The sequence below is a fragment of the Thermobia domestica genome, chromosome 14, assembly GCF_964235325.1.
Source record: "Thermobia domestica chromosome 14, izTheDome1.hap1.1, whole genome shotgun sequence".
Classification (NCBI taxonomy): domain Eukaryota; kingdom Metazoa; phylum Arthropoda; class Insecta; order Zygentoma; family Lepismatidae; genus Thermobia; species Thermobia domestica.
Genome location: NC_137467.1, coordinates 15,126,647 through 15,143,123, shown reverse-complemented (window position 1 = coordinate 15,143,123; position 16,477 = coordinate 15,126,647). Strand labels below are relative to the sequence as shown.

The window sequence follows — 16,477 nt, the reverse complement described above, 5'->3', positions numbered from 1 at the left end:
AAAGAAAGAAAAAAAAGTAAAAACTTTTACGCAGAATTGTAGCGGAGTACGGGAGGTAAAAAAATGAACAGCCATAAAATATTTGCGTCAATCAGAAGGAAACAGGCAGAAATAACTCAGATAAAGAATGACCGTTTGAACAGCTAGGTACAGACTTCAAATAATATAATTGTCACCCAGGTGTCGTTACGATAATAGAAAGGCAATAGGAAGAACTAATAACGGCTGCGGACGGAAATCAAAAGTACGGGATATTGCAGCAAAAATTTCCCGCTCGAATTCTTCAAACTAAATCATGTTATTTTGCAATTCTTAAAAACACATTTTCTTAAGAAATACGAACAAAATTATAAGGGGTTTTCGGAAAACTTTGTCAGGAAAAAACGCCACCAAAAGTAAACTACACCTTTGTGTGGATCTTTTAAATAAGAAATGACTTATGGCATATCAGGACCTTGGAAGAGAAAAGGCGAACTTGAAAAATCGATTTTTTTCCAATTTATCAGACAGGTCTGGACAACACATAGATACTGCGTTTTACCCTGGTTCGCCCTTGCAGTGTGCGAATTGAAAAATTTTCCCAGGGGGGGATGAATTTCACCCATATGCGCACCCAGTCCTTTAACACACACACACACACACACACACATATATATATATATATATATATATATACTAACAAGTACAAAACAGTTGAGATGTGAGATCTCATAAATTCATAAATTTTCACTCAAGTAATATTTAGGTTAGCTACGCAAAGTAAGAATTGTTCCCTTTTTCTATCTTATCTTTATGTCCATTTAAAAATACTCCAGAGGGGGAAAAAGTTATCCCTGCCAGGGATAAAATTTTTCTTCTCCAGGGTGGGAAAGATTTTTGTCAGGGGGGGAAATCCCTGGCATCCCCCCCGCCAATTCGCACCCTGGCCCTTAGTATTCTCACAGTTTCAAGATAAACAAAGATTCGCCCATGCTATCTTAATGTACCCGCAAATCTTTCTGTTTGATTTCCCAACACCACGATTTCAGGATTCGCCCTTTCTCTTCCAAAGACTAAGCTAACTTTTCTGGATTTTATAATGGAAGTGACTTACGCATCATTATAGAATTATTAATGAAATATTTATTTATGGAAAATGAATAAAATCGCTTCGCTCGTTTTCCACAAAATTGTGTCAAAAGAAAGTGAAATCTTTGAGTTTTACGTCCCAAGTTTATGCCGGCTAGGCTAAAGGAGACTGTGATCATGAGAAATGAATGTGATGGTGGAATGAATGAAGTGCAAGGAAACGGGAAAACCCCGTGAAAACCAACGCACACGGTGTTTGTCCACCACGAAGTCCACTTGGCACGAGCTGAGTTCGAACCAGGCAACCTATGCACCAGAAGTGAACGCTCTACCACTGAGCCACCATGGCTCCCTCGTGTGAAAAGAAATTCACGTTCAAAAGTAAACTACAAATTGTGGATATTCTTGTAAAAAAAAAGTACAAATTCACCAACCAGTATAGAGTTATTAAAGAAATATTTATTTACGAAATATGAACAAAAGTGCCTGAATTGTCTATATTGTCCAAAACCAATCCAACCTCAAGATTAAACTAATACTCAGAGATTTTTCCCGACACGTGACTTACAGCACAGTACAGGGTGTTTCAAAACAACACCGACAACGTTTCGGAGGTGACCAAGATAAGACATATATATATATATATATATATATATATATATATATATATATATATATATATATATATATAGACAAACCTGGATGCACAAATGCTTCCTTTCGGAGATATAAGCTTCCGAAAACATGAAAAACAACTTTAAATGTCCATAGCTCCAAAACTACGAGACCTACCGTAGTCGGGTCAAGACTTCACGTGTGCGTGTGCGCTATCCAAAAATCCATGTTTCAGAATCCTAAGGTGCTCACGCAACAATTTTTTTATAGAGAGAGTTTGGCTACGGGCATATAATTTGAAGTACTCACCAACTACATCTATAAAAAGTACCGCAGGACTGTGAAACTTGTATATTTAGATAGGGCTCATACTAGTTCCTAAGTGAAGTCTTGACCCAACTACAGTAGGCCCCATAATTTTGGAGCTATAGACCTTTAAAGTTCATTTTTTCATGTTTTCGGCAGCCTAAAACTTTGAAAGGAAGCATTTGTGCACCCAGGTTGGTCTATACTTTTTGTCTTATCTTGGTATCAGGAATCACCTCCCAAACGTTGTCCGTGTTGTTTTGAAACACCTTGTACAGTGTTTAATGAAATATTGATGTACTATTTAATATAAATAAGAAATATTTCGAGAAAATTGAAAATTTTTATTTTTACCTCCTCAGTAAACTATCCTTATTTTTATAGGAAGGGGTACCTAGAGAGTATAATGAAAAACTTAAGGTTAAAATTTGGTGCGGATACGTTGAACCGTATAGCTTCTAGGCAAGTGTACATGTTCACATCGAGACGAATGAATAGAGACAGACAGACATTAATATATTTTTTTTTTGCCATATAGAGACCATGAAGCACATAAATAAGTCTGAAACCTCGAATTCAATTTTTTTTTTTTTTACAATCACGGCTTTTTTCTTTTTTCTCTCGGTGTTCTTTTTTTTTTTTTTTTTTTTTTAACTTAAAGGATGCCCCAATCGGAACAGACCATAGGAGGCCCAAGGGCTGAGTGGAGGTAGAGTCCACAGTTTCTAGATTTCGGCACATACAGGACGTGAAGTAATAAGCTCTATGCTTCTGCCGCCGTCGTTACCAAATTTCCTAAGATACCCATTTTACAGAAGATTCGAAGACTCTCTGAGCCGTAACAGAACCTAAAATGGAAAACTACCCCAATATCATTGGGAATCAATTCGAAGCCAGACCGCTTAGCTGATACATAGAAGCTTTACAAATAGAGACGTGCTCGAGACAATAGTTGAAGCTGTCTCGAACATGTCATGAAAATGATCTTCTGAAAAAAAAAAATAGATAATTTCTATTGGAAGAGTTGCCTAGTCTCGAAAAATATAGCTTCTATTGGAAGAGTTTTGTCTCGTATCGAAAAATATATATTTCTAGTCAAAGAGCTGTCTAGTCTCGAAAAATATTGTTTCCATTTAAAAAGTTCTGTCTCGTCTCAAAAATGTGTTTCTATCGGACGACTTTTGTCTCGTCGCAAAAATATACATTTCTATTAGGAAACCTCTGTCTCGCTTCGAGAAATGTATGTTTCTGCTGGAAGACAAGGGCGCCGATCCTGAGGGGCAAAGGGGCCCGGGCCTCCGAAGCTCATGTGGGCCCCGTTATTGTATTTTTGAATATACAATTTTGGCATAATTTGAGTGCAATTTGTCTTGAAATCTTCACATACATATCTTCTGCATCTGAATGCCCCCCCACTCCAAATTTACAGAGAAATTGTTACCCTTGTTGGAAGGGCTCTGTCTCGTCTCGAAAAATGTATATAGTTCTGTTTGGAAAGCTGTCTTGTCTGGATATATAACTTCTACTGGAAAACCTCTGTCTCGTCTCAAAACTGTATGTTCCCATTGGGAAAGCTGTGCTTTTTTTTTTTTCGAAAAATAATGTTTCAATTGCAAGAGCTCTGTCTCATTTCAAGTTGAGTTGATTTTAACGTCCCATTTAGCAGCGAGGCTATATCAGATGGGACTTACTGATTAACGTGGAATCCGAACCATATGAGCTCGCGGAGGGAATCGAACCCGGACTGTCTCATTTCGAATATCGTCGAATAGTATGCAAGACGATATTATACGAACTAATAATTGTCTTCAAGATCTTTCGTATAGTGTATACAGTAAATCTGGGTGTGAAACAATTCTGACGTCACAAACGGCGCACCCAAATTTCTGGTCTATAACAAAAGATTCCGAAATATTTAATTTATTTAAAAGCATTTTATAAATATTCTCTGGTGCACTTTCGGTATATTTTACACTTTTCATTTTCTTAAATATATTCCCTAAAATAAAAATAAAAACAGTTGAAAATGCTTCAGGAGCGTTACCAGAACGAACTTTAAAAAATAATTAATTTTTCTTATTAACTTCTACAGACTTTATATCAATTGTTCTATGTACTTTATTATTAAGCTCATTAAACAATTTTTGTATATCTATCCAAGGGCGCCCATCAGGGGGGCCAAGGTGGGGCGTTCGCCCCCCCCCCCCTAAGAGGAAATTGTACTTGAGAATATCGAAAACCTAATAGAATTTTTACATTAGTTACAGCAAAATTTGAAACTATATTTGAAACGTTGCTTATACTTTTCCCTCCTTGGAAACCACAACATGGGCGCCCTTGTATCTATCCATTTATAATTTCTTTGGGTAATAAATTTTCTACACATATTTAGTTTAAGAGTTCCGTTAAAACGTTCTACGATATGTTGTTTTACGAAGACACATGCTTAAAATGGAGAGCTCAAAATTGAAAAGTTCGCAAAGTATCATCTCTCTATGATTTTCGGTTCCCGAGATATTGCTCTTTAAATCTGACGAAATCGGACTTTTGTGGCCAAAATCTGGGGAACGGTGGCCAGTTGGCCATGGACACCAGTTACTATTGGGTACCAAAATGTTAACCACCCTCTTAGGTATTGATCAACACCAGTATCATCTTTCTATGACTTACAGTTCCCGAGATTTAGTTCGCTCCTTAAATATCCCAATAATTTTTGGCCTATATCTCGGGAACAGTAAGAGTCACGCGAAAAATTTCATCACTTCTTCCAGATAGTTTTTGATGCTCTGTCGAATGGAAGACTCAAAATTGAAAAAATCGCAAGTAAGACACATACACAGAGAGAGGCATAGAGAATTCAGTAAGGAACTTTTTAAAGTTCGTTGAAAACAAAATAATGGGGTGAGCTTAGGTTGGGTTGCTTTTTTTTTTTTTTTTTCAAGGCTGTAGCTACATATTTGTAAGTTAATATTACCTCTGCTTTGCCCTAAATCCAGAAATGACAGCCTTCACAATGGATGATCTGATCGATATGATTCAATCAGAACATAAAGAAAAGAAATTAGAAGGAACCACCGCCGTACGTCCTTGAGAGAATCGAAAGAATAAGAAAAACAGAAAAAAGGTCGAATCTCATCCCACAACGAGCGCTTTCCTCCCAGTTTCTTCTCGCCATCACCTGCTGCCGAGCCAAGCAGTACAGAGGTTTCAGTGCTAAGCCAGCCCTCGTCATGGCTAGACGTTCAAAGTGCGCAGAGTGAAAGTTATACACATTACGAAAGAGAGAAACAGTGTGACAAGGCTCATGGGCTACCGTAACGTAGGTGAGTTATTCCACAGCAGCATGCAATATCTTTCATTTTTACTTTTTACATTGTTAATACACATATAGACGACATACCCTTTCCACTGGTGAACTTTCTCTACTTTCAACTGACTAATGAAGATTTTGGTATATAACAGGACCGTAACTTGTGGGGGAGAAGGGAGCAACTGTCCCTCCCCCCCAGGGAAGTTTCCCGCTATTCGAGGGGGATCCACTTTAAGACAAAATTTTCTTACTCCATATACTATACGAACATGCAATTATAAATAAAGCATCAAACAGGTTCACTATATTATATAAACAAAACAGCACACAAAAGGTAAATAAAACAAAAATGAGTCGTGGGACCATTTCAGTAAAAAAATCTCTACTATTAAGAGCCCTAAAAATAATATTTATTCGCATGGCTTTGAGATTTGCCAATATTGTACCGTTAATTAATTTGGCATGTATGAAACGGGCCCAGAAGAGTGCGGCAGGGCCCACAAGAAGTAAGAGAAAAATTGAAAGAAGGGGCTTATTTTCAAACTTTGCGGGAGGGCCTAAAACAACCTTTTCTAGGTGGCTCAAATATTAATGTTTGCTCCCCCCAGAAAAAATCTAAGTTACGGCGCTGGTATATAAGGATATAATTAATAAAAATTATTCCTCGGTAAATGACAATTATTTACCACATGATTTGGGACATACACATATGCCCTGCGCCCAAGATTAAATTGCGCTACCTTTCGAGATTAAAGTAAATATTGATTAATTGGTTAAATCATTTGTAATAACCTGACCTTTAAAGTAGGATCTGAATCGTTGTAGTGCGTGTGATGCTCTCCCGGAGACTCGAACCTGGGACCTCGTGGACTTTAGCCACTATGCTACGAGAATTGATTGGTCGGTTGGGGAATTTAGCGAGCGTCTCGTACAGCTCTGAAGCCATGAGCTGGCCCGTATTTAGGTAAGTGCTAATCTGTGCTCGAGCACAGGGCGGCAGAATTTAAGGGGCAGCAAAATTTTGGATTTTTTAAAAAATGAAATTAAATGAAATCTTTGAGTTTTACGTCCCACGATTATGCCGGAGAGGCTAAAGGAGACGGTGATAATGAAAATGAAGAAAGTGGGATGAAACGGAAGAACCCCGAAAAAACTCACGTACATGGTGTTTGTCCACTACAAATATCACGTGGCACCAGCTGAGATGGAACCAAGCACCCTATGCACCAGAGTTGAACGCTCTACCTCTGACCCATCGCTGCCCTCAGGATTTTTTAAAAAAATCACAATAAAGTAACATGGAAAACTAGCAACCCTCAGAGTCCCACGCAAGTGCGAGAAAATACGTTAATGTGCTTAATTCGCTCTAGTTCCAGTAGTTACTAATTGGCTAACTTATCTGGTTAATTTTAAAAAGTCATCCTCTCCCAACCCCACCAAAAAGGTGTGAGGATGAACTTGAACATCATGAAAACCGATACCGTTAAACTCAGCGACCTCGAAAACTATGAATTCAATACTAATATTTGTCGTTTTCGATTACTTTTAAAATCTCGCCCCATCCCTGGGGAGCGGAGTATGACCTTGAAGTTGAATTGGATTAGAACTGTCACTATTCATCGCAGCAACCCCAAAAGCTATGAATTCAACTCTGATATTGGTCGTTTTCTGGGGGAGGGTGAAAGAAGGTTTTGTGCGAGTGCGGCAAATTATTTAGAGCACAGGGGCGCACAATATATAAATACGGGCCTGCATATGAGACGTGAATCTACAACCAGGGTCGGCTCTATCGTATATGCAACATGCGCATTTGTACGGGGCGACAAGTTTCAAAGGGCGGCAAAAATCTGTCATATTATTTAAAATTTATATTTTTTGTTGGAAACAGACTTCATGATGGTGGTAGTTACATTTACTAAGCTGACCTTCTATGTGAATATTACATTTGTAAACCATGTTTAGGCCGCATTAGTTTAGGGTCACATGGACAGTGCTAAAGAAAACAGTCAAACAAATCCCAGCATAAATTGCTTGATTGTTATCAAATACAGGAACTCAATTCTCGAACAGTTGCAAACATCTGTTCCATTTAGGAGTACTTAGTTGTCACAGTTTTGATATAAAAATTACGCATGTCTTTGTCAGAAACAAGTTCCTCATCATTGAAGGTAGAAACAAGTTTAAAAAAATAACAAATGTAGAAGAAAAATCAAGAAAAAACAAAAAAAGAGCTTGTTGCACTGGCTATTGCAAACTGATATATTGAAACTGAAGCTCGATATTGAATTATATAAAAAGTATTACCATTTTCCCTCTGCAGGTTTGTTACATCTTTCACTAACATAATAGATTATTATTTAAAGGGAAAGAACAGACAGAATGAGATTGTATTTGTAGTGTTTAGGCCTTTCTGAATGCGAGTGCACTTCCTTTCTCCTTCGTTGTTTATGACGGGATAGCATACTTAAAATTGTAGCTTTTAGATTTGTTCTTTCTGGAAAAGGGGCGGCAAATGATGTCACTGTAAGGGGCGGCAAATTTCCTAGGGCGGCTCTGTCTAAAGCTTAACGTGGGATTCGAATCATATGAGCTTCAACTGTGTATCCAACCCTGCTCTCCCGCGCCAAAGATGAGTACGTTAACCATATAGGGAGGAGGAAACTTGCCAGAGCAACACTGTATGACCTAGCCCGGGACTAGAGGGCTAGCCCCCCAGTTCTTTGAGTGACAAAAATAAATTAAGCCATTATTTATAAATTTTTCGAAAATTTATAGTAAACTCATGATATACCTTACCATAGTCTGGGTTTTGGCAGCCCCCCCCTCCAATTTTTATCTTCTAGATCCGCCACAGCAAAACATGGATGGGAGTAGTAAGGGAAAAAAAATATACAGTAATTCATAAAGGAATTAAATTAAATTTGATTAAAGTTAAAATGCCTTTTATTAAAAATGATTTTTGTAGCAATCTATCTAGGATTTCAATGCTTCAGTTTATGGGGTCTAACATAGCCACCATGGTTCTAGAGTGATTAATATATATTAATTTGTCTAGGGGAAGCGGTGGCTTAGGGTAGGCCGCTCACCTTTGGTGCGTGAGATTCTTGGTTCAATCCCAACATGAACCAAGTGGGCTTTGTGGTGAGCAAACACCATATGCGTGGGATTGCTATCACATTTTCATTCAACCATTTAGGTCAACAGGATCATCAACCTCTCCCTCAAAACAATAATAAGAAAAAAAGTAACACGGTAATGAAAGACATGGAGTTCTATTTATAAAGGTAAAGGGGCCGCAGTTGTTCAATGGTAGAGCGTTCGCCTACGTTGCGTGAGGACCTTGGTTCAATCCCAGCTCCGGCTAAGTAAGCTTTGTGGTGGACAAACAGTGTGTGCATGGATTTTTTCGGGGTACTTCCGTTTCCTCCCACCATTTCAATCTCATCATCATCACCATTTCCTTTAACCTAAACGGTATAACCGTGGGATATACTTTAATACTTAAAGATTTAATTTCATTTCATGTCGGTGAAGAATCTTGTCTCTTCAAGTCAAGCCTGAAATGAAGCTCCTGCTTCATTTGTATGCCTGTTTGAGACATCTTGATATATCGGTATTTCTTTTATAGTATTTACTACGAAGCTGAATGACAAATGCAAGGAAACGGCGAGAGGACACCTGTCCTTCCCAGTACTTCGAGGTATTACTATTTATACTCTGTAAATATAAGGTCCAGCAGACATTTTTTCTCCATCACACTTTCTACATACTGTGTGAAATCTAAAGCCTGTGACAAACATCTTGGCATTTCAGCTACACGAATAAAACGCAAGCTCTAGCGCGACGTTGCCAAGTGGTAAAGGGGTGTTGCTATCGCTATGAAGACAAACTATAGCGCGATCAGGTGACACATGATAGACGTGGATGTGTACAAAATAAACGTGGCAATACCGCTGGCCTCTCATTTGCTAGCAGCATTTAAAGGGAATTTGGAGCGCCGCCTTCAAATGCCAAGATGTTTGTCACGCGTTTAATACCTTTGTTCTAATGGCCCACAATTATGCTCCGAGGTGAAGATGGTGATGTGATGGTAATGAACGAAATAGTGGAATGAATAAAGGGGAAAGAAACACGAGAACTCACGCAAGAACTCGGGACCACCACAATGTCCACTTGGTGCGAGCTGTCATCAAACCAGAGACCTCACGTACTAGAGGGTGAGCGCATTCTAGCAGTGAACCACTGTGGCTTTATTTTTTGTTCTTATCTGCTGACTACGGGCTACGGATTATCACTCTACATTCGTCTGATTTTTCCATGTGTGGATAGACCAGTGCTATTGAAAGTTTCTTCTGTGTACCTCTGAAAATACTTCTCTATTCAAGAGTACACCATCAGATTTAAGCTACCCTTAATTCAAATTATACGTAGCTATATCAAAAATTAATTCTAAACTTTATTAAATTTTAATATAATTTATTATTAAATAGCTGTAAGCAACCGCCGTTGCACGGTTTTAATTCAGAACCTGGATGAAAAAAAAGGAACAAGAACCGGGCATATATCCTATGTTGTTAGGTAAGCCCGCAAATTCGGAAGTCATGTTGGTTGCATACATGTTAGGCGTTCTGAGAAAAGCTCCAAAAATGTGGATACATTTTTACCTCCGGTAAATCGCCCCCGAGGCAAAAATCGAAAAACGGCTTCGTACGCAATTAAATCCGGTAAAAATCTGGCCTGTGTACAAAATTTATTGGTTCTACGCGACACCTTTCTATGTGAAGTTCTGTCTAGTCACATTTATTATTATTATTATTATTATTATTATTATTATTATTATTATTATTATTATTATTATTATTATTATTATTATTATTATTATTATTAGAGTAGCCTTCGACTAGTTGGGGACTTCGATCCAAACCCCGTATCTGTTATTTCAGTCCTTGAAATGTGTAAATACCGAAATTCAATCTCTAAGATTAATGGTTTTCGAGATAAGAAAATCTTATTTTAACATTTGGCCCTTCTACCTGCCTTTATAATTTCCTTGCAGGGAAAATATCTGAAAGCACTGAAACACGTATTTAATTAATTTTAAGTGAAAAGTCTAAACAGCAAATTTAATGTCGTAAACTTTAAAGGATTTCAAGATATCCTGTTATAACAATTGTAAACCCACCTTTTTTTTCTTCCCGCATCTTTTTCTTCCCTACTAGAGGATATATATATATATATATAAACGGTGATGAAACACATGTCTAATTATTTAAAATGGGAACTCGATATAATTGAATTTTAGGTCTGTACTAGTGCTGTCGAAATCGGTTTTTGAAAAAACCGAAAACCGGTTTTTGAAAAAAGTGAAATTTCATAAAACCGAAATGTCGGTTTTGAAAACCGCATTTGCGGTTTCGGTTTTCAAAACCGCATTTGCGGTTTCGGTTTTGAAAACCGCTTTTGCGGTTTCGGTTTTGAAAACCGCTTTTGCGGTTTCGGTTTTGAAAACCGCTTTTGCGGTTTCGGTTTTGAAAACCGCATTTGCGGTTTCGGTTTTGAAAACCGCTTTTGCGGTTTCGGTTTTGAAAACCGCTTTTGCGGTTTCGGTTTTGAAAACCGCTTTTGCGGTTTCGGTTTTGAAAACCGCATCTGCGGTTTCGGTTTTGAAAACCGATTTTCTCAAAAACCGAAAACTGCAGAAGTCACAAAAATTCGAGAGCACTATTATCAAGTAACGACGAGGAAACAGCAAAGAATCTTTCCCATCTTCGGCTCACAGTTGCCAGATGGAGGGAAATTTCCACCGTCTCCTTTAGCGTAGGGAAAAAATGCTCAAAATTTGCAGAGGTGAAAGAAGATATTTTTTCATAAAATGTCTTAACGTGTAGGGAAATTCTTGTTTAGTATTCTTTTACAATTGGCAGAATAATAAAAAAAAAAGTTGCAGTTTCTCACAAAGAGGCACGGCTATCGTTATTGGGAAGTAAAAAGATATAGAATAAAATATAATCTGTGTTCCCTTCACGTATAAACTATTGCAGGTGTCTGGGACTTGCGATAAGAAACCAGTCAACACATGCAAAACCACAACATTCACATTTATCGGAGTGGCAACAAATCAACAATAAAATTGTGTATTGCGATCTAAATTTTTTTCTTTTCTTTTTTTTAAGAAAGGGAGGTGGTGTTTTTTTGTTAACAAAAGAAAGAGTGGCAGTACTATTTAGAAACAAAGTGAAAGAGTAATGATAATATAAAAGATCTCAGTCTAAGTGGTAGGGGGGCACGGTGGCTCAGTGGTAGAGCGTTCACCTCCGGTGCTTGGGGTCCCTGGTTCGATCCCAGCTCGCGCCGTGTGGACTTTGTGGTGGACAAACACCGTGCTCGTGGGTTTTCTCGGGGTTCTCCCGTTTCCTCCCACTTTCTTCATTCCACCATTTCACTCATCTTTCATCATCACCGTCTCCTTTAGCCTAACCGGCATAACCGTGGGACGTAAAACTTAAAGATTTCATTTCATTTTCAGTCTGAGTGGATGAGATTTCAAATTGGATTTCATGGGTTGCAGGTGTAGTGATCTTAAATAGGGATATACCTTATTTTCTATTTAGCTTAGTGTTGTCATATTACCCGATTTTTGCAGGTACCACCCGATTGTCAGGTTCTATATTCGTCCCTCGCTATCTTAATCACGAAAAACCACCCGCTTTTTGGGATTGGAGAAAAATCGGGAACTGCAACCGGCTGGTCAGAGCAGAACATTAATGCAACTGTCTACTGACAGCAGCTGAGCCATGTTCAAGAAAAACTCAAAACCCTGGAGCCAGCACTTCTCAATCGCTAAGGGGTTCTACCGTTACGGGACAACGCTAAGCCCCATATGATTAGAGTGACCCGGGACACCATCCTACGCCTTAAATGGGAAACACTATTGCAACCGCCATACTCCCTGGACAATGCACCGTCCAATTATCCCTGAACCATTTCTTGGATACTCACATTAGAGAACTAAAGTCCAACTCCGTAGTAAAGGTGCAAAATGCACTTGATACCTTCTTTCCTTCACGGCAAACCAAGTTCTACCGCGAAGGAATAAATGCCCATCCCGAACGTTTTCAGAAGGTCCGTTGATACTGATGGGTACTATTTTTGATCTTCCAGGTACGTCTTAGGCAGGGGTGTAGCCACGGGGCCAGGCTCCCCAAATGATTTCCTGGCCCCCCTAATGACCAGATGTTAAAACATCATCGTGAGATTACTTCGCTTCAGTCATTTAAAAATAACAAAGTTTACATATAATTAATAATTTACGGTAAAATAGTATGGAAAAATAGTATTTTACCATACCGATCACAAAATAGTATGGCATTTCTTCCTTATAGCGATCCGTAAATAGTATGGTATACTTTTTGTGGCAGTAGATTACACAATTAACGGCGATTTGTATTTGACAGTTTGAAGACAAACGTTTTGACAAGGTACTATAAATTCTATGAAATGAAATGAAATCTTTGAGTTTAACGTCCCACGCCTATGCCGGTTAGGCCAAAGGAGACGGTGATTATGAGAAATGAATGAAATGGTGGAATGAAGAAAGTGGAAGGAAACGGAACCCCGAGAAAACCCATGAGCACGGTTGTTTGTCCACCACAAAGTCCACACGGCGCGAGCTGGGATCGAACCAGGGACCCCAAGCACCGGAGGTGAACGCTCTACCACTGAGCCACCGCGCCCCCCACTATAAATTCTATCATAAAACAATGGTACTATACTAAATCGTAAGTACATTATATTATTTATATGCTGTAATTAGTGTTTCAAGAAAACTTTTTATCAGATGGAAAATTTTGTGAAAAGCAACGTTTTTATTCAGTTTTTCAGTTTGGATTTCATTCGCTTTTTAAAATGCTATTTCGTGTAAAACAGGAAGTGAGATATAGCTGTTAAAATAATTATATCTTTTTAGTCACGAATAATAAATAAACATTTTTTCAGAAAATCTTAAAGTAAATTAAGTGCAATTTCAAAGAAAATCAGTCTTATGTATAAAAGTAACCAAGAAAGTTCTGTCGCTCTTTGCGTAGGTCTATGATAGTTGGCCCTAACTGGCGGCCGGGTTTCGTCGAGTCGAAACAATAATCTCGCGTCGGGGTGTTGAAGTACCACCGCATAGCAGCGACCAGCGAGAACTTCGTCTTGGTCCGCACTTCTCAGATTCTTCGCGGAGAATCGTGAAGGGACCAACACGAACTGTCGCCAGTCATGTGCATGCGGTTTTTTTGCTGACGAATTGTTCCTAAAGTGAGCTCCGAGGGTCAAGAATAACCTCTGCCTCAACATCATGACGTGAAAAATCTTGAGATAAGTGCGATAATTGTATGAATTTAGATGACAACTGTCGTCGATCATTAGAAAGTGAGTATGCGAGAACTATGAAATAAAGTAAATAGACACGCGTCATTTTGTTACAAAATTACATGGCGAACACATTTTATCTAATTCCAAACAGTTATCGTCGAATATACACGGTTAAAGGAGCACTGTGATTGACCAAATTAAAAAGATCTTAACGATTTATCCCTTTACAAGCAACGTTTCCTTCATCGCCATCGTAGCGAAGTAGGAAGAACACTTGCCTAGTAATCATAAGGTTGGTGGTTTGAGTCCCCTTCGGGGTAATTTTTTGGTACTTTTTAAAAGTGTTTTTTAGACTCACCTTAATGTAACTAAATCACACATATAGCCGATTTAACATTTTGGGGGAGTAATTTTGTGGTTCATTGGCGTTTTGTCGCATCTCTGCCGCTGGTGGCATAATTTTCAAAACGGTAGAGGGGCCACCGGGGATCGTCGCGGCTCCGCCAATGTTTGGCGTGATGTCGCTAATTGCCCATTTGTGGTCCACCGACGCTTACGGCATGGGGACAATTCAGTGTGAGTGGCGAAACCATTCAGCAGCACCTTCAACTGAGGAAACACTAGAAATTGAGTCGATGGGTCCCACATAACTTGATTCCGGGTCAAAAGGCAACGCAAGCAGACACCTGTGTTTCTTTGCTGTCTCGTCTGAGGAAGGAGCCATTTCTGGACAAGGTGTTGTCATGTGATGAGAAATGGGTCCTGTACGAAGTTCCACGGCGCCGTCATAATTGGTTAGCATCCCATGAACGGTTCCAAGACAGCCGAAACCAGTACTACACCAGAAGAAAGTCCTCCTGTGTGTTGATGAACTGCTCGTGGCATCGTGCATCGGGAACTGCTACCAGCTGGTCATCGCATCAATCCAACTGTGTACTGTCAGCAGTTGAGCCGTGTTCAAGAGAAACTCAAAACTCCCAATGGGGTCCTTATGTTACAGGACAACGCTAAGCCCCTCGTGGCTAGGATGACCCGGGACACCATTTTACGCCTTGGATAGGAAACACTATTGCATCCGCCATACTCCCTGGACATTGCACCGTCCGATTATCATCTGTTCCCTTCCTTGGACAATCACTTTAAAGGATGCCAGCTCAAATCCCAAGTAGAGGTGCAAAATGCACTTGATAACTTCTTCACTTCACGGAATACCAACCTCTACCGCGATGGAATAAATGGCCTTCCAGAACGTTTGCAGAAGGTTGTCGATCTATTCTTGATCTTCCAGATACGTGTTAGGTGACATATGAATGTCCGGAGGTGGTGAGTGAGAAAGCGATAGAACTTTCTTGTTTACCTATATAGATCGGTTCTGTGTAGTGAAATAGTTATGCACAAAGGTATAATGTTGGTCGGGGGCAGTACTTCTTGGTTAAACATAATACAAACTATCTGTAATATAATTTATGAAATTACTATTATTATTATTATTATTATTATTATTATTATTATTATTATTATTATTAATAATAATAATAATAATAATAATAATAATAATAATAATAATAATAATAATAAGCTAAAACAGTGTTTTTAGTTTTCCGGAAGGAAACCAAAATTTTCCAGTTTTTTTCAGGCTTCAAAAACACTAGCTGTAACACATTTTTTAAAGATTGTAGCTGCCCCCCTTCAAAAACGACGGGCCCCTCCTACAGAAACCTGCTGGCTACACCCCTGGTCTTAGGTGACATATCGATGTTCTAAGGTGATAGGTCAAAAAGCGACAGAACTTTCTTCGTTAATTTTATACATACTATGTAAAACTACTGTATAAGTTCTAGTATCTCGAGTTCGTGAAGTCGGAATGTCAAAATTCCTTAAGATTCGTGTTCCTCGTGCTCTACTTTACAAAATATATAAAAATCAGGTGGGGTCCAGTTTGCTTCCCTGCAACCGAAAAGTACCTTGGAAGTGTCATCAAAGAAGTAACTAAAAAAAAAAAAGTGCAAATGATCCCAGGTCAGTATTTGTAACACACAAGTTTACATCAGTACTTACGGAGTTCTAAACCGTAAGAAAGTGGGAGGAAACGGGAGCAAATAAAAAAAAGTTGAAACACAAACATAAATCAATACAATTGTCTCGATCGATAGATGCTTTCACAATTGTTAAAAGGTGTAATTAAAAACATTGGTTTCGGTTTTAAAAACCGCATTTGCGGTTTCGGTTTTGAAAACCGCTTTTGCGGTTTCGGTTTTGAAAACCGCTTTTGCGGTTTCGGTTTTGAAAACCGCATTTGCGGTTTCGGTTTTGAAAACCGCTTTTGCGGTTTCGGTTTTGAAAACCGTTTTTGCGGTTTCGGTTTTGAAAACCGTTTTTGCGGTTTCGGTTTTGAAAACCGCATTTGCGGTTTCGGTTTTGAAAACCGCATTTGCGGTTTTCGGTTTTCAGAAAACCGGTTTTCTCAAAAACCGAAAACCGCAAATGTCACAAAAATTCAACAGCACTAGTCTGTACCCTTTAGAAAGTCGGAAATATAGACATTTTACTATAATAACTGCCACTCCATTTTCCTTTCCTTCCCCATCGAATTCAAAAATACCTTTCCTTATAGGTACCTTACGTCGAAAATCCTATTCACTGTCAAAATTTCCATTTTCTAGCTTAAGCGGTTTAGCCTAGGCGTTGATCAGTCACTCGCTGAGGACTTCCTTCACATATAATGAAGAGGATGCCCATATTTCCAAATCTTGGAAGTATAGAGACATGAGATTTGGTATATAGACTTCTCATTATAAATAATTAGACATGTACAGAGTG

General features: G+C 38.7%; 2 protein-coding genes across 6 annotated transcripts in view; one reads left to right on the top strand and one right to left on the bottom strand.

Annotated features, from left to right (window-relative positions):
* LOC145669542 (uncharacterized) overlaps positions 1-16,477 on the bottom strand; it is a 505,866-nt gene that overhangs the window by 84,626 nt on the left and 404,763 nt on the right. The gene's annotated exons all lie outside the window — the stretch shown is intronic.
* LOC145669540 (uncharacterized) overlaps positions 5,179-16,477 on the top strand; it is a 174,257-nt gene continuing 162,958 nt past the window's right edge. Inside the window, exon 1 of the mRNA XM_081737726.1 lies at positions 5,179-5,312. The gene's annotated coding sequence lies outside the window, so the exon portion shown is untranslated. The remainder of the gene's footprint in view (positions 5,313-16,477) is intronic.